This window comes from Danio aesculapii, chromosome 1 (assembly GCF_903798145.1).
Source record: "Danio aesculapii chromosome 1, fDanAes4.1, whole genome shotgun sequence".
NCBI lineage: Eukaryota > Metazoa > Chordata > Actinopteri > Cypriniformes > Danionidae > Danio > Danio aesculapii.
Genome location: NC_079435.1, coordinates 4,835,920 through 4,854,630, shown reverse-complemented (window position 1 = coordinate 4,854,630; position 18,711 = coordinate 4,835,920). Strand labels below are relative to the sequence as shown.

Here is an 18,711-nt window from a genome sequence, read left to right as displayed (position 1 = left end):
GTAGATCCTTGATGAACTGTTTGACTTGCACAGCTGTCATCAGGCTAGATATGCTGCAGCGCATGCCAGAGTGTGTGTGTGTGGTCACGTGATGTGCGTTCTCAGTGTTTTGGGGTAGACTGAGAGCTGTTCTGAAACGCTGGGTGAAACTCTAATGTATACACGGATCGTTTTCATTCTAAAACGCCATTCTAAAACTAAAATGTACTAGTGTAAACAGGGCCTAGGATCATCCCTTGTTAGCATAGGAGTTAGTCTTGTTATTTAATCTGCCACTATGCTGATGTATAGTGTCAGAGGGCATGGAGCACAATCTCATTTGAATTTAAAGTGACAGTCACCAAAATTGCACAGATAGGATCAGATCCTGAAAGATTCAATGTCAGAGAGTTTTTTTTAATAATTATTTTTTATAGGGGTTTTCACCTTTATTGATAGGACAGTGGAGATTTAAAGACAGGAAAGTGTGGGGAGCAGAGAGAGGGGAAGGATCGGCAAAGGACCTTGAGCTGGGAATCGAACTCGGGTCGCCGCGAGCACCTGGGTGCTATATGTCGACATACTAAACACTAGGCTATTGGCGCAGACCAATTTCAGAGAGTTATAAAACATAATTTGTGCGGTATTTTGAGCTGAAACTTCTTCATATGCTTATTAAAGTTTGGATAAACCTACTATTACTAGTAGGTAATAAACCTAAAGTAAATGTGAATACGTACATTTCCCCTCTTTCTTGTAGTTTTACAAAAAAGAAAGATTGGAGAAGAAGAATTGCCCATAACGTCACTTTAGTGCAAACTGCTTTCTGCTATTGGGACAATACAGTTGGTTGTGACAGAATAACATTTATTATGCCTATTATCTGTAGTGTTTTCAAAGCAATTTAAACGACCCCTTAAATATGTACAAGAAACAAAAAACTAGAGTTTTGACTGCATACTCTGTGGAAGAATGACTAAGTCTGTGTCTAATGCTCGGCCTACACACAAGATATAGACACAGATATATTTCAGCAGCTGATGTGTGATGTGATAAACTTACCGACTGATGCGTGAAATATAAACATCATGTTTGTTGTCCTAAGATGCATATTTTTTCTTGTGCTTGAATGTTAATATGGCCCTCCTATGAAGTGTCAGTCACTGAAATGGCCCTCCGCCAATTTGAGTTTGAGACTCCTTCTCTAGGGATATCAGAGTCTTGTTTTACACCTTATAGAAAAGGGCCATAATAGGTCCCCTTTAATATCCAACAATTCATTCATTTACTCAGAAGAGTTGAAATTAATATATTCATTTGGAATATTTTGGTTATTCCCCCTGATGTCACTCAATCTGTAAGTCTCTTCTTTCAATTATGAATATCCTAAAATTTTTGTTGGATATACTCAAAGTGTAGGTATACTCCATATGACTTGCTGAAAGCAGGAAAAGGCTGATGTTTCAGTGGCCAAAACAAACGGTTAATGATTTATTAGCATGTGTTCATGTGTAGTCTTTCATTTTAGTCCTTCAGAAGACTTAAAATTTGGCACACAACTCATACTGTAAAGATGTCTATGTGTCTGGCTGCCATGAGGCTTTTTAATGTTCATCAATTTGGACAGAGATGGCTGGAAGGTTTCATCATAGTGAATGGGTGTATAGTAAACATAGTTTTCAATTCAATTCACCTTTATTTGTATAGCGCTTTTACAATGTAGATTGTGTCAAAGCAGCTTCACATAAAAGGTCACAGTAAATAGGAACAGTGTAGTTCAGTTTTCAGTGTTTAAGTTCAGTTCAGTTTAGCTCAGTTCAGTGTGGATTAATAATCACTACTGAGAGTCCAAATATTGAAGGGCAAATCCAACGATGCGCAGCTCTACAGATCCTGGACCATGCAAGCCAGTGGCGACAGCGGAGAGGGAAAAAAACCTTCACTAAAGGCGGAAGTGAAGAAAAAAAACCTTGAGAGAAACCAGACTCAGTTGGACACGACCATTTTAATTTCTCCGCTGGCCAAACGTCTTGTGCAGAGCTGCAGTCTCAGTGGCGGAGGCTGGAAGCTGGCCTCAGCGAAGACTCGTCTGTCTCTGGAGCGTCACAGGAAGCAGTCTCATGTTCTCCACTCCTCCATGACCATCACAGTAGCTGCTCAGGATTCGGCCTGGTCCAGGATATGGAAACCTTGGGATCATCTCATCGTTGGTCTTAGATCGAATCAGTGACTCTGCATAGTCTGAGGGCCTCTGGAAGAGTATCCCCAGGTGGAAATGGAGAATAAAGAAAATAATTAGCGTAGCTGATGTTCACAGTGTATATCAACAAGATGCAGAACCTGTGTGGAAGCCCGCTAAGTGGTGCACTAAGTGTATGCTTTACTGAACAGATAGGTCTTTAATCTAGTTTTGAATTGGGAGAGTGTGTCTGAGCCTCGGACGTTATCAGGAAGGCTATTCCAGAGTTTAGGAGCTATAAATGTGAAGGCTCGACCTCCTTTACTCGACTTTGCTATTCTAGGTACTACCAGAAGCCCTTAGTTTTGAGACCTTAAAGAGCGAGTTGACATAGTGAAGATTACAGCAGAGAAAATCCTGTTTTCCTAAAGAAATTCACTACAACGGTTTACTCTGATAATAGGATGAGGAAAGAGGATGATTTTTTTGCATGAGCTATTCTAGAGCCCTTGGTATGGGTTTTTAAAAATGACCATCCATGCAGTGTGTAATACAGAACTAAGTGAAGTGAAACATCCAGCTAAGGGTTTAAATTTGAAAGTGCATCTTGCACCATGTTTAAAATTAATAATTCTTTTGAGTCGACTCCAGAGTCAGATGAATGATTCATCTTTTATTCTGATCTTTTGCCTGAATGCGTCAACGTCGAGACGGGACATCGCCAAATATGAACTGCCGGTTCCGTAAAATGTGAACAAGCTTGCGCGGGATCATGGGATCATCACTAGCTATTAGGGCTGTGCAATTAATTGAAAGTCCGGTTTCGATTTCGGCTTCTAACGATTATGAAAAACCATTACTGGAGATAAACGATTATTGCATCATGTACCGTCCCCTTTCCAGTTGTACACATTAGTTCCTCTGCAAAGCTCAGTTCCACGTGAAAATTACTACAAGCACCTACTGTAATGTAACTTTTGCAGCACGGGATGCGCATCATTCATGTTTTTAAAAGAGAAAGAGCACATGCTGTTGTGTGTGCGCACGCCGCGCTTGGCCTCGGACAGGCTCGGAGATGAACAGAGCACAAGCACATCTAACGCCATCTTAATGTGAGCACTTTAATGGTCAAATACATGCACATTTGTGTCAGAGCGCAGTGTTTAGTGAATATTCATATTAACCCTTGTTTGTGTAATAAACAAACAAGTTGAGAATGAAAAGATGAAAGAGAAACCATATCAGAGCTGCACTGTTCTTAAAGTGACAGCGCAATATTTCTGCTGCCGCCTGTTATTATTATTATTTGTTTGCTTACAAAGCGACCTCTAGCTTGGCTCCTTCTTACCTGCTCTCACTTCTGCAGATGTATGTGCCCTCCAGAAACTTGCGTTCTGTGAATGAACGTCGCCTCGTGGTTCCATCCCAAAGAGGGAAGAAATCACTTTCCCGAACTCTCACATTCAATCTGCCCAGTTGGTGGAATGAACTCCTTAATTACATCAGAACAGCAGAGTCACTTGCTGTCTTCAAGAAACGACTAAAAACTCAACTGTTTAGTCTCCACTTTCCTTCCTAATCTGCAACTGCCTCTCTGGCTATATCACTAACTGTGCCCTCTCTCTCTCTCTCTCTCTCTCTCTCTCTCTCTCTCTCTCTCTCTCTCTCTCTCTCTCAAAAAAAAAAAATTTTTTTTCTAATGCTTTGCTTCTTAGACTTTACACACCTGAAACTTGTCTATAGCACTTGTTCACTGCTGCTCTTATAGTTGTGTAAATTGCTTCCTTGTCCTCATTTGTAAGTCGCTTTGGATAAAAGCATCTGCTAAATGTAATGTATTATGAATCAAACAACAAACGGAGAAAATCCCTCAGTGCACTTGACTGAAGAACTTTTGTAGCGGAAGTTTTTTTTTCTTACAGTGAAGATGCTTAAAGCACAGTTTAAACATAACAGATTTAATAACTCATTACTAATAACTGATTTGTTTTGTTTTTGCTATGATAACAGCACATAATATTTGACTAGATATTTTTCAAGATACTAGTATTCAGCTTAAAGTGACATTTAAAGGCTTAATTAGTGTAATTAGGCAAGTCATTGTATAACAGTAGTTTCTTCCGCAGACAATCAAACATATATATATTGCTTAAAGGGGCTAATAATATCGAGCTATTAAAATAGGTTTCAAAATATTTAAAATCTGCTTTTATTGTAGCCGAAATAAAACAAATAAGCCTTTCTCTAGAAGAAAAAATATTATAGGAAATACTGTGAAAATTCCTGGGAATTAATTATTTATAAAAAATAAAAAAAATCACAGAAGGGTGAATAATTTTGACTTCAACTGATAATCGTTTTGAATAATTGTGATTACAATTATGACCAAAATAATCGTGATTATGATTTTTCCCATAATCGAGCAGCCCTACTAGCTATTTTTCCATCCAGGAATGCAAATTAACTTTATGGACAAAACTGGAATATGGCATAAAAGACGTACAAATAAATCAGCGTTTCTAACCAACCAGTCATTCATTCATTCATTCATCCATTTTCTACTGCTTTTTTGGGGCCGGGTCATGGGGCAGCAGTCTTAGGAGAGAACCCCAGACGTCCCTCTCCCCAGACACTTCCTCCAGCTTCTCCGGGGGGATCCGGAGGCGTTCCCAGGCCAGACGAGAGACATAGTCCCTCCAGCATGTCCTGGGTGTTCCCCGAGGCCTCTTCCCGGTGGGACATACCTGGAACACCTCCCTAAGTAGGCATCCAGGAGGCATCCGAAACAGATGCGCGAGCCACCTCAGCTGATTTCTCTCGATGTGATGGAGCAGCGGCTCTACTCTGAGCTCCTCCCGAGTGTCAGAGCTCCTCACCCTATCCATAAGAGTGCACCCTGCGAAGGAAACTCATTTTGCCCGCTTGTATCCGAGATTTTGTCCTTTCAGTCATGACCCAAAGATTCCAACGAGTCAAAGCGAACAAAATCGCCACTTCCTGATTATATAAAATATAACAGTATAAACTGAATTTGTTGCGGTAGCAGAAGCTATGTGAATCTTTTCTTCATTTAATAAATTACTTGTGCCTGACACAATCCTGACATTCTGAATGCACAGTGACATTTTAAGGCATGAGACGCGGAGCACAGACACTCTTTATTCTGGAGGTCATTAATAGTATAATAACATCAATACTGAAACGTTCAAGGTGCTCAGCCTGCTGGTTTGTCCATTTGCACACATTTTTTATCATCACATGATCTCTTATAACATAATCACATTTGTTCAGTAAAACTGTTTCCATGGTAGTTTATGCGCATCTTTTCTTATCGAATCAAAAATGATCCTGCTCAGTTATGCGCATATGTTTTATGCGCATTTTCAAAATAAATGTGCATCTTGCCGTTTTCATGAGCTGTTTTTTTTTTTTTTTTTTTTTTTTTTTTTAATAGGTGAATAGAAGAGTAGTATTGAGAGATGGTCAGATAAGAGCCTGAGGGGAATTAAGGGTCAAAGTTTGTTTTCACAACCATACCACAGTATACCTCTTGCTGTGTTTGTTGCTGTTGTTTTCCTGATGATTGATACAATAACCTGCCCTGCAGCGCGGGATTATAACTTTAGATCAATGCTTGTAATGCATCTCTCAGGTTAAATTTGTGTGGGGCTGTTCACATATTGCATCCAAAACCACATTAAAAACATGACGTGTGCTTCTTCCTTTACCAATTTAAATGTGTTTTGCGCTCGCGATTTCCTGCTGTTTGTTGTTATGACCACCCTCAGCTGTTCCTCACAAGTCAATTTTTTAAAATAGTTCGACCTTTGCCACTGTGTGGATTAATACTGAATGTTTGTCGTTGTTATTACTTGGGGTTAGGGTTAAAAGTAGAGGCATGTGCTGGTGTTTACCTGCATTGCTTTAATGCTTTCCTGCATTGGCTTCACACATATACTCTGTGCTCTGAATACTTCATAAACATACTGGGTGTTTTAGTCTCTGGGTCATCGGACCAATCACCGCAGGTTAGCTTCACGCAAAGGATGGGTTTGGGAACAAATGAATTGCTAAACGAATCATATGGGAGATAAGGGATAATTAGATCAAAATAAATGCATAATATATGACAATGAAAGTGTATTTTGACCTTGCAAGCATATCAGCATGTTGTTGGAGACCCCCAAAACCAAATTATGACCTTTTATAATGCATAATGGGGCCTCTTTAAATAAAAACCTGCTTGTCTATTCATTTAATTGTGTCTTTTTTTTATTTGACAATTTTTTTCAGAAGTTTCAACACTTCACTTGGCCTTTAAAATGGTTACACCAGTGATGACCACAGCTGGTAATGTACTATACTTCTGTCTGCTGTGTTTTAACTGAATAGAGATGTAATGCTCCACTGCTTTATCTTGTTTTTCTCAATAATTCCTGCAGTTTCAGTAACTCTGATTGACAGTTTTCTGAGCACCTCATGTCTGATCCCTCCATTACTGACACAATGAATATTGTTCATATTTAAATATTGAATACCGTCATTATTGTGAAATCATTGGTTAGTTGGTGATGCAGAGCACCGTGTCAGGATTACAGGAGTCTAGATTTCTAGTAGTAACTAAATAATTATTAATAACATGAAATATATTGTTACTATTAAGAAAAGCTTAAACATATTAGTGTCTTAGAACTTGAATATAATGTGTATAATAATATGAAAGACGGTGTATAAAAATACTGTATGTGGGAAAAAGTGACCTTCAAAAGCCTATGCATATCTACAAAAACAAGTATATGTAGATTACTTATATATATATTTATTTAAAAAGCTTGATTTTATTAGATATTATTAATCAAACCGAAGGTGGTGAGAGCGTGAAAGTTTGCACTGGCCGGCCTGACGACAACAATGTCTGCCTTCACAGCTCCGGAGGTGAGAGCGCCAAAATTCGCTACATTGATCTCATATTTAAAGGAGCAGTTGCACCATTATCAGCAAATCACCTAAATTCCTGCATAAAAACATGCTTTCTAGTGTGAAAATGCGTTTTTTATCAAATTAATTTACTAATGAAAAATCAAGTTGTTGCGTGTGTGGTGTGGCTTTGCTCCACTTATCCAATATGCGTCTTAAATATTCTGAAGCAGCAATACTGTTTTGTACTGTCGTCATAGTTACCATGAGATTCCCGCTTTTTTAAAGTAAAAAAATATAACATTAATGATCATCAGTAACTTGCCAGTAACTTATTAATGTATGTCCCTGTAAGAAACCATCGCAAATAATTGGAAATCTGGCGACCGCAATAATCAACCCCCCTATGATCAAACACTTGACGTGGTCGCAAGTTCACAGTGACTGTGTTCAATGGACTATTCTCAAGCTGTGGACTTCTACATTCCTATGTAACTATTTTAATCCCTGTTTCAGAACAAAACAATAAATCTACAGGTGTGAAAGCACCCTTAGATGCACTCGGTAGATAACGTCAGAAAGCCGTGTGTGTTATTTCTGTCACAAAATGCGGCGTAAATCTTACACGACGGTAAAAGTTTGATTGCGGTGTTTACATGTTTACACTTGGAGAGCAGCACTTACAGTGGATCTTACAGTACATAATATTGTAGTGATATTAACGTACTGTAAACTGAGTAACTTTGAAATCATTTGACTAAGGTCTGTCTTTGTACGCTGAAAGAGTACTGCTGACGATACGAACTAACTTTTCCTCTGAACAAACAAAGACCACTGATCACTTACTTACCAAATCTTTTTTAAAAAGGAGACGATCGGCAAATCTGGATTTCACTATTTCCAGATGCGAAAAGCAAGTATCTAACTGCCGTGACCCAGCTTCAAAAATTCATTTCAAAACGGAAGAACAAATTTGCTTGAAATAGCGCTAAAACAACCAATTTTCACTTTTTCACACCAAATGTGTTTTGGTGTTTGGTGACCCTTTAAGGTGATTTACAAATATATGACCGTGTGCAAATGCAGGAGATATCTAATGTGAAATGAATGTAAATGAGGTTATGCATCAGGAATTTATACTTAAAGAACATTTATATTGAGACTGATTTCTTTCTGTTAATTATGGATATGGATCTGTTAATATTTTTCTGCAGATCCCTGCTACATCTACACTATGCTTGATGATCCATGGAGAGCCAACAGCAGTCAGTCATCAAAGCCAGTGACCATGTGTGACCAGTCTGTCTCCTGGAGCGGCTGGTATCGGCTCTTTATTAACGGTCTGAGCGCTCATATCCCAGACACATGTGTTGAGAAATATAGTTGTGGCACTGATGTTCCACTGTGGATTCATGGTGGACACCCAACAGTAGAGGATGGAGTCGTCACTCGAGATGTCTGTGGTAACGCTTACAGTTACTGCTGCTATTACGGCTCTTTTCCTATTCAAGTCAAAGCCTGTCCTGGAAATTATTATGTCTATGAGCTGCTTAGACCAACTCTCTGTAATTCAACCTACTGTGCAGGTAATTATATTCTGTTATTATATTACTAATGATCAGCTGTTACCAACATCATCAACACCAGTATAACAATCACACTACATATGAGCTCAGCTGGCAATGTAGTCTGTAGTTTGGTTTAAATAATGTTCAGTAATTGATAATAATCTGTCATTGTGTTTCAGCTGTTACTAACATCACCAACAGCAGTACAACAGTGGCACCACAGACAAGTTTATCTGGTAATGTAGTCTGTAGTCTGACTTAAATAAATGCAGACTTTACATTTTCTGTTAGTTATTTGTGTTCAGTAATTGATAATAATCAGTCATTGTGTTTTACAGCTATCACTAACATCACCAACACCGCTTCAACAGTGGCAACACAGACAAGTTTATTAGGTAATGGTGTCTGGCTTAAATAATTGCAGACATTACATTTTCTGTTTGTGAAGCGCTGGCCACACTGCACTTTTCTCCCCATAGACTTCCATTCATACGCACGTGACTGCGGTAGACCGGAAGCGCAAGCTCTTGCAACAAGTTTCGCAGTTCGCTGCATTGGAAGGTTAAAGCTTGGTGAACTCTGACCTGCGAAATCACATCATGTGATTGCGTGAGACCAATCGAAGATATATTCAATCCAATTCATCTTTATTTCTATAGCGCTTTTACAATGTAGATTGTGTCAAAGCAGCTTCACATAGAACACTATAGTAAATTAAAACAGTCTCAGTCCAGTTTCGTGTTGAAGTTCAGTTTAGTTCAGTTCAGTGTGGTTTACGGATGCTCATTTCGGTTAATTTTGCTAACTGACAATCGCTGCTCGTTAATCGGTTATTAACGGTTAACTGGTCAAATTACTATTACATTATTATAAAAAAAATTGTAAAGAAATTGACGTGTCTATTTTGTGTCTGACACATTAAATATTGCATTTTAAAATATTGATTTATTTTAACAAGCTAGCATATTAATAACAGAACATAACAACAGAGCATCTTCACGCACCTGCAGTGTTTCCAACAGCATAGAAAAACTGAATAAAATAAATAATATGCATAAAATAAATAGGCCTGCCCTAAATTATTTTCACTTAAATAATTCATTTAGAGAACAAAACGAAAACACTGCCTGATCCTTTTTAGGAACATAGGCTGTTATAGGCGATATAGGCTGTTTTTTTCCAGTCATATGACTTCCTCAAATTGCCCGCTCCACGGAAAATATGCATTTATTTAATGTCCCGCTGTAAATATATTACAAAACCTTTTTACATTTTTTATAGAAATCTTTATTTTAAAGATTATGTCTTGAAATATGGTTTCCTCTCTCACTCACGGTTCAAGTGCGCGTGCTGCGTGATGAAAAGACAATGACAATGCGCGCACGTGTTGACTTTTTGTAAACAGTTTTGTTGTTTAAATATGATATTGCATTAATTTGCATACATGCTTTATAAGCTGAAAAATAAAAGCTAAAGCCTATTGTGTTTATGACGCAGATCCAGGAGGCCATCAGTATCAGCGCTGGTTTGGCATCAACTCGTCTGTATCAAACAGCAATATTCTTCTTCCGTTTTGCTTCTTTGGCAAATATGTCTGTAGGCACGTGTGGTCAAACGTTATCGTTCAGCGTGTTAACACATATGTCCGATCACAGCAAACGTGATTTTCCATTCCAAAAACGTAAGGTGCACCTCACTCCTTTTATGTTGACAAGAAAAAAAAGGAGGGATTTTGCAAGAGTGTTGCTGTCTATGTTGTTACAATTGTAATATTTAATAATATTGTGATATTCAAGATTTGTAAATTCATACAGCTCTGGATAACTTGAAACCGCGAGCACTAGTCTCTCCTATGTCTTTAAAAGTTCTCTGTAGTTTGTCTTGACAACACAAACTGCTGCTCTGGGATGAGCCGCGTGCAAAACAATTGCGGCTTTTAGTAAACCATTCAAAAGATGCCCCTCTTAACGCAAAAAGCGCATTCAATCGGCCCCTAATGGAGCCAAATATAAAAATAATAATTTTTAATCGTTTAACTGATACCATTAATTGATTACAAGCGCACCCTTTCGGTTAATGGTTAATCGATTATTTTGAGCATCCCTAGTGTGGTTAAATTTTGACTGCTGAGAGTTCAAACACTGAAGAGCAAATCTATCGATGCGCAGCTCCACGGGTTCCAAACCGTGCAAGCCAGCGGCGACAGCGGCGTGGAAAAAACGTCTAGCTGCAGTCTAGGCACCGATGGCTGGAGAGCGCTGGACTTTTGTGTTTTATGTGTATACTAATGCAAAGAAATGTGTCTGTAATCTAGTTTTAAACTGACAGAGTGTGTCTGCTTCCCGATCTGTGCTAGGAAGGCTGTTCCAGAGTTTAGGTACCAGATAAGAGAAAGATCTACTGCCTACAGTTGATTTTGATATTCTGGGATTAATCAATTGTCCAGAATTAATTGAGCGTAGTAGATGTGAGGGGCTATAATACACCAGGAGCTCCCTCAAATTCTTGGGAGCTAAGTCGTTCAGGTCTTTGTAGGTAGTCAATAAAATGTTAACATGTATATGATATTTAATAGGGAGCTAATGCAATAATAAAATAACTGGAGTAATATAATCATATTTCTTTGTTCTAGAAAGCACTCTAGCAGCTGCAGTTTGAACTAGCTGAAGTTTGTTAATTAGGCCAGCAGAGCAACCACCTAGTAAAGCATTACAATAACCTATTGAGAGGTCATGAAAGCATGAATAAGCTTTTCTGCATCAGACACTGATAGCATATGTTGAAGTTTAGCAACATTTTTAAAATGAAAAATGCAGCTTAACAGATGCTTGAAATCTGGCCTTCAAATGACAGGTTGCTATCAAATATCACCCCCAAATTTTTGACTGAAGATGAGGACTGAACTAAAAATCCATCAAGGGTTAAAGATTATTCTAGGTTTTTACATGAGGTTTTGGGTCCAGTAAGCAAGAACTCAGTTTTTTCTGAATTTAGTAATAAGACGTTTTAGTCATCCAATTTTTAATATCAGCTAGATAATCTGTTAATTTTGTAAATTCATACAAGTTATCAGGTTGAGAGGAGATATAAAGTTGTGTATCATCAGCATAACAGTGGAAGCTAACTTCATGTTTAATTATTATATCACCTAGTGGTAGCATATATAGTATGACTAGTAAGGGACCAAGAACTGAGCCTTGTGGTACCCCACAGTGTATTTTTGGTCTGTATGATGCCTCTTTATCAACTGATACAAATTGATAACGTTCAAATAGATAAGACCTGAACCCGGCCAATGCAGTTCTTGTAATACCAACATAAAAAGAGCCTATCAACGAGAATATTATGATTGATTGTATCAAATGCAGCACTGAGGTCCAATAACACTAAGAGAGAAATGCAACCACGATCGGATGACAGAAAGAGGTCATTTGTAACTCTTAGGAGTGCTGTTTCTGTGCTATGAAACGCTCTAAATCAACATTGAAAATTTTCATAAATATTGTTTCTGTGTAGGAAGGAACATAGTTGAGCAGATATGACTTTTTATAGTATCTTTAATAGAAAAGGCAGGTTTGAAATGGGTCTAATTTACTAGTTCTTTAGGATCAAGCTGTGTTTTTTTAATAAGAGGCTTAATGACAGCTAGTTTAAAAGTTTCAGGAAAGTATCCTAAAAGTAGGGATGAATTCAAAACATTAAGAACAGGTTCAGAAACTTCTGAAAACAATTGTTTTAATAATTTGGTCGGTATAGGATCAAGAATAGACGTTGTGGATTTAGACGAATTTATCAGTTTAGATAATTCTTCCTCACCTATTGTTGAAAAATGTTGAAGTTTATCCATTAACGGTCTACAGTGCTCTAATTGGGACGATGCTGTAGGAGGCAGATTGAAGATACCTATTTTATCTCTGATATCATCAATCTAGCATGTGAAAAAGTTCATAAAGTCATTACTGCTATGATGAGAAATGCATGTTGATGCTGTATTTTTTGTTATATTGGCTACTGTGTTAAACAGGACCATAGGGTTGTGTTTATTTTCTTCTATTAGAGTTAAAAAATAAGCAGATCTGGCAGACTTTAAAGCTTTTCTAAAGTTAAGTGTACTTTCTTTCCACTCATCTTTCTCGATGAGTAGGCCCTGAGACATGCTGTTTCACTCCAGCAGAGGGTAGTATGTCTACGAAGGCCAGACTTAAAGCATCTTTTTCATTATCTATATGAATATTAAAACCACCAACAAATAAAATTTGATCTGTGGCCAGAACTATTTCAGATAAGAAATCGGCTAATTCTTTTGTTAAGTCGGTATGGTGCCCTGGAGCCCTATATACAGTTGCCAATATAAATTTAGACTGAAATGTATTGTTTAAATTGCTCACTGAAATATGTAACACTATTAATTCAAATGAATTATATTTGAAGACAGATCGCTGAGTAACACTAAAAATATTACTGTATATTATGCCTACGCCTCCACCTTTGCCTTTAAGACGCGCTTAGCGTTTATTATGATATCCTTCAGGTGAAGACTCATTTAGGGACATGTAATCATCTGGTTTCAGCCAGGTTTCTGTCAGACAAATGCATCTAGCTTTAGATCAGTATCCGATCATTAACAAAAAGAGATTAATCATTAACAAATATTATCATTAACAGAAATTGATATTAGTGACATCCCAGCCTATGGGCTGTGAAGTATTCAATACAGTTCAATTCATGTTTATTTCTATAGCGCTTTTACAATGTAGATTGTGTCAAAGCAGCTTAACATAGATGTTTTAGTAGACTGAAACCATGTCAGTCCAGTGTTCAGTTTACATGTTTGTGGTGTCCCAGTCTATCAGCTGTGTGTGTGTGTGTGTGTGTGTGTGTGTGTGTGTGTGTGTGTGTGTGTGTGTGTGTGTGTGTGTGTGTGTGTGTGTGTGTGTGCGTGTGCGTGCGTGTGTGTGCGTGTGTGTGCGTGTGTGTGTGTGTGTGTGTGTGTGTGTGTGTGTGTGTGTGTGTGTGTGTGTGTGACGTGCTTCAGTTGTAGTTTGGAGGTGACATGATTGGTACACAGGTGCCTCTTGTTGGAATGTTGATAAACAGTGTTTGGTGCTTGTGAGGTGGGAACTGGTTTTGAATGATCGCCTCGACATGGAGCTCGGTTAAGCATCGTTGACCGTCTCGTTTGGCCCTGACACTTCTTTTTTGTTTACTTCATGTTATTGTTATATTAAAATAAATGTTATTTTGGCCTGGTCCTCATTGTTGCAGCTTAAGAGCAGAAAAGCTGCAAACCAATTATACTTAGAATCAGTCTTGTCTGTCATGGTCTGTCACCTGCATGTTGTCGTTGAAGAAGATTTTTATTTACTAAACCTATATGAAGACACATTTAACTGGGTGAGTGGAGGGCCCTACGAATCTGCCATTATATATCTTTGAAAACAGGTGATAGGTTAAGGCAAAGGGGTCATAAAAGAGCATGAGAGAGGACTTGGGGATGCATTGAGAACCATCTGTGTCAGAAAGGCATGAAATGTATACAACACATGTTGAAACTATCATGTATATTTAAAAAGACACATAATGTATGGGAGAGAAGAGTCCAGTTTAGATGTTTGAAACATAGATACTAGTCATGATTACTGAATGTGAACTGTACGTGGAAAAACGGTGATGATTATAGTGATTATAATTATGATCAGTGATTATGATTATATCTGTACATTATAAGGGCCAACAAGAAGAGGGGTCTTTAAATAGGGGTCATAAAGGAGTAGGAGCTGGGAGAGGCCTGTTGAACCAGTAAACAGCTGTGAAAACACAAAGGTGGGAGGAAGCAAGGATAAAGGGGATAGCAAATTTTAGGGACACTGGATTTGTCCTGGAGTGAGACTAGAGATGGGTCTGCTCCAGGCTGTCTCTGCTTTTTTGGGAAATATTCCAATAAAGTATATTCTTCTGATATTCATAACCCCAGTCTGAGTTTGATTCATTAAGAGAAAAGCCAGAAACCACAACATCGTCCCGTTCATTTGTTTTGTTTTCTCGGTGCACATGGCGTTGTTTTGACAGCATGCTGTGTGCTCCACGGTTTCACCCCACCCACTCGTTATTCTACTCAATTAGATCATTAGTTCATTCACACCTGTCTGTAGTTTCTCTTCATTAGTCTCCCTATTTACGCATTTAAGCATTCACTACTTACTTGTATTTTTTAAAAACATATTTATTATCTGTTTTTTGTCCTGTCTCTGTTATCCTGTTGCACTGTAGAAGCTCTGTCACGAAAACAAATTCCTCGTATGTGTGAACATACCTGGCAATAAAGCTCATTCTGATTATTCCTCTCATTCTCACTGTCCAGCTACTGTTTAGGCTCCAGTGCAAGTCTAAATGCTCATTTCTTTTTTTTTTTTTTTTTTATGTATGTGTTATAACAGCTAATCTGACTGAACCCTGCAACAACTACACTGTGCTGAGTGACTCATGGAGATCCGTCAATAATACAAATAACACCAACATGTGTGACCAGTCAGTCCCTTGGAGCGGCTGGTATCGGCTCTTCATTAACGGTCTGAGCGCTCATATCCCAGACACATGTGTTGCAGTGTCTAGATGTGGGACTTATGTTCCACTGTGGATTCATGGTGGACACCCAACAGTACGGGATGGAGTCGTCACTCGAGATGTCTGCGGTAATGCTTACGGTTACTGCTGCTTTTTCCCTTCTTATCCTATTCGAGTCAAAGCCTGTCCAGGAAATTATTATGTCTATGAGCTGCTTAGACCATCTCTCTGTAACTCAGCCTACTGTGCAGGTAATTATATTCACATCAGTTCTTTCTACACTTTCATATTTGTGTTCGTTTCTAATTAAAGATAAGAAATAGATTTTGCACTGAATAGGTTTACATGTACATTATAAACTCATATATATTCAGTGTTTTCAGCTCCTTCATGGACTTTTATCTGTTCATAATGTTTTATTGGTGTACATTTTCAGATGTTGGCAGTGTTATCATCAGCTCTACAGCCGCCACACCGGTGATCATCACACCTGGTAAAGAAACACTGCTGACTTTGACATTGAGAATAATGTTTTAGTTTCAAGATGGACAGGAGTGTTCAGTTATTAGGCTTTTTTATTTAGAAAGTAACCAGGTTATGAATTTTGAAATGTATTTGGGAACTCTATATTACACATAAAGAGTAAATCACTGAACGGTGAACCCGCAGTGCACACACTGGATACTGAGTTTCTAGGCGACCATCAACAGTTTTTCAGATGATGACAAGCTGGCAAAACATTGCTGCAGCTCTGATACAAGTTTTATTTATGGAGTAAATTAAAAAGCTCTGCAGTGTTTGGGTGTTCTGTGTTTGTCTGAGGTAATTCGTCTACCGAAATGTGTATATTCCACACAAAGAATAAAGCTGATTGGTCAGATTTTGTCACGTGACTCATGGTGCACTTGCGGCATTCTGAAAAGCTGTGATGTTTTCAACTGAGGTTGCCTCAAAAACGCAAGAGTGTCACACCCAATATTAGTGCACAAACGTCACGCCTTGATTGGAAATTACAAACTTGCGAAAGGAAAAGACACAATATGTGTACAAGACCACCGTCATTTTTTGTTGACATATGGGTTGTGGATTCATTGCTTGGCAGTTCGTGGGCCCTTCTTTCTCATTTTGCTAACTTGTGGGTTAAATTTTAGCGCTCAAGTGAACGAGATGTAACCATAGGATGAAACCGAAAGAATGTGGTTATTTTCAAAATAAAAGATTTTTTAAAATAAAAGATTGTTCCGATAATAAATACAACAGAAGTGATTAATGATTTTGTGAACCGATACAGGAGTTGGGGACAATTGGTGTAAAGTGTAGATGTGTAGAGCCTGATGATGAGCTGCACAATCTTTTTGTAATGTAGTCATGATGATTTAGTAACAGAGATCAAACAGACCTTAGTGGCATGTCAAAGCACAAACCAAGCATGAAGACAAAGGATCTGTCTGTAGATCTCCGAGACAGGATTGTCTCAAGGCAAAAGGCTGGGGAAGGTTACAGAAACATTTCTGCTGCTTTGAAAGTTTTAATGAGCACAGTGGCCTCCATCATCTGTAAGTGGAAGATGCTTGGAACCACCAGGACTCTTCCTAGAGCTGGCCGGCCATCTAAGCTGAGTGATCGGGGAGAAGGGCCTTAGTTAAGGAGGACATCAATAACCCGATGGTCACTCTGTCTGAGCTCCAGCATTCTTCTATGAAGAGAGGAGAACCTTACAGAAGGACAACAATCTGTGCAGCAATCCACCAATCAGGCCTGTATGGTATAGTGACCAGACTGAAGCCACTCCCCAACTGGAATTTGCCAAAAGGCGTCTGAAGGACTCTCAGACCATAAGAAACAAATTCTCTGGTCTGATGAGAGTAAATTTGAGCTCTTTGCGATGAATGTCAGGCGATTGATATGCAGCACTCATCACCAGGTTAATACCATCCCTACTGTGAAGCATGGTGGTGGCAGCATCATGCTGTGGGGATGTTTTTCAGCGGCAGGAACTGGAAGACTAGTCAGGATAGAGGGAAATATGAAAGCAGCAATGTACAGAGACATCCTGAATGAAAACCTGCTTCAGAGTGCTCTTGACCTCAGACTGGGGCAACGGTTCATCTTCCAGCAGGACAATGACTCAAAGCACACCACCAAAATATCAATGGAGTGGCTTCACAACAACTCGGTGAATGTTCTTGAGTGGCCCAGCCAGAGCCCAGATCTAAATCCTATTGAACATCTCTGGAAAGATCTGAAAATGGCTGTACACTGCCGCTTCCCATAAAACCTGTTAGAACTTGAGAGGTATTGCAAAGAGGAATGGGCAACAATTCCCAAAGACGGGTGTGCCAAGCTTGTGGCATCATATTCAAAAAGACTTGAGGCTGTAATTGCTGCCAAAGGTGCATCAACAAAGTATTGAGCAAAGGCTGTGAGTACTGATGTACATGTGATTTTTTAGGTTTTTTTTTTAAATAAATTTGCAACAATTTCAAAAACTCATTTTCACATTGTCATTATGGGGGATTGTGTGTATAATTTTGAGGAAATAAATTATTTTAATCCATTTTGGAATAAGGCTGTAACATAAAAAATGGGGAAAAAGTGAAGCGCTATCAATACTTTTATATTTTTTGCACTGTATATTAAGACTGTTTCTGATTTCATTCTGTGATTTATTGATTATTTTTATGCAGATCCCTGTTACACCTACACTGTCTTGAGCGATTCATGGAGAGCCAACAGCAGTCAGCCGTCAAAATCAGTCTACATGTGTGACCAGTCAGTCTCCTGGAGCGGCTGGTATCGACTCTTCATTAATGGTCTGAGCGCTCAGATCCCAGACACATGCGTTGAGATGTATAGTTGTGGCACTCATGCTCCAATGTGGATTCGTGGTGGACATCCAACAGTAGAGGATGGAGTCGTCACTCGAGATGTCTGCAGTCACTGGTATAATTACTGCTGCCATTTTGGCTCTTATCCTATTCGAGTCAAAGCCTGTCCAGGAAATTATTATGTCTATGAGCTGCTAAGACCAACTACATGTTTTTTGGCCTACTGTGCAGGTAATTCTATTAACATCAGTTCTTTCTACACATTCATGATATCCGTGTGTCTGGACATTTGTCTGTTATTAAGGTTGAAGAATCAATGTTTTATTAATTATAACCGTTTTCTTCAGTGTACAGATGATGAATCTGGTTACTCATTATCGTCACATCACTGATCAGTAGCATACACTTACATATTATTATTTGAGCGAATTCATTATAAATGTTTCATATAATGACAAAAGACTCATCTCTCATCAGCATCTGTAACCAGTGAAGCTTTATTTCATTCATTTATTTATTGTACCTCATTGTCTCACTGCATTTCACTTTTTTCAACAGAAAAATAAAATGAGTAAAAATCTAAATTGGCAGTTTTATGCAAAAGATTTGGACTGTCAGTTTATATAAGTTGCTGGTAAATATTTGTGTATATTCTTTGTATGTTCAGTATTATTTG

General features: G+C 38.5%; 1 protein-coding gene across 1 annotated transcript in view; it reads left to right on the top strand.

The window, feature by feature from the left end:
* Positions 1 to 18,711, top strand: part of adgre9 (adhesion G protein-coupled receptor E9) — a 67,003-nt gene that overhangs the window by 17,588 nt on the left and 30,704 nt on the right. The window lies entirely within an intron of this gene.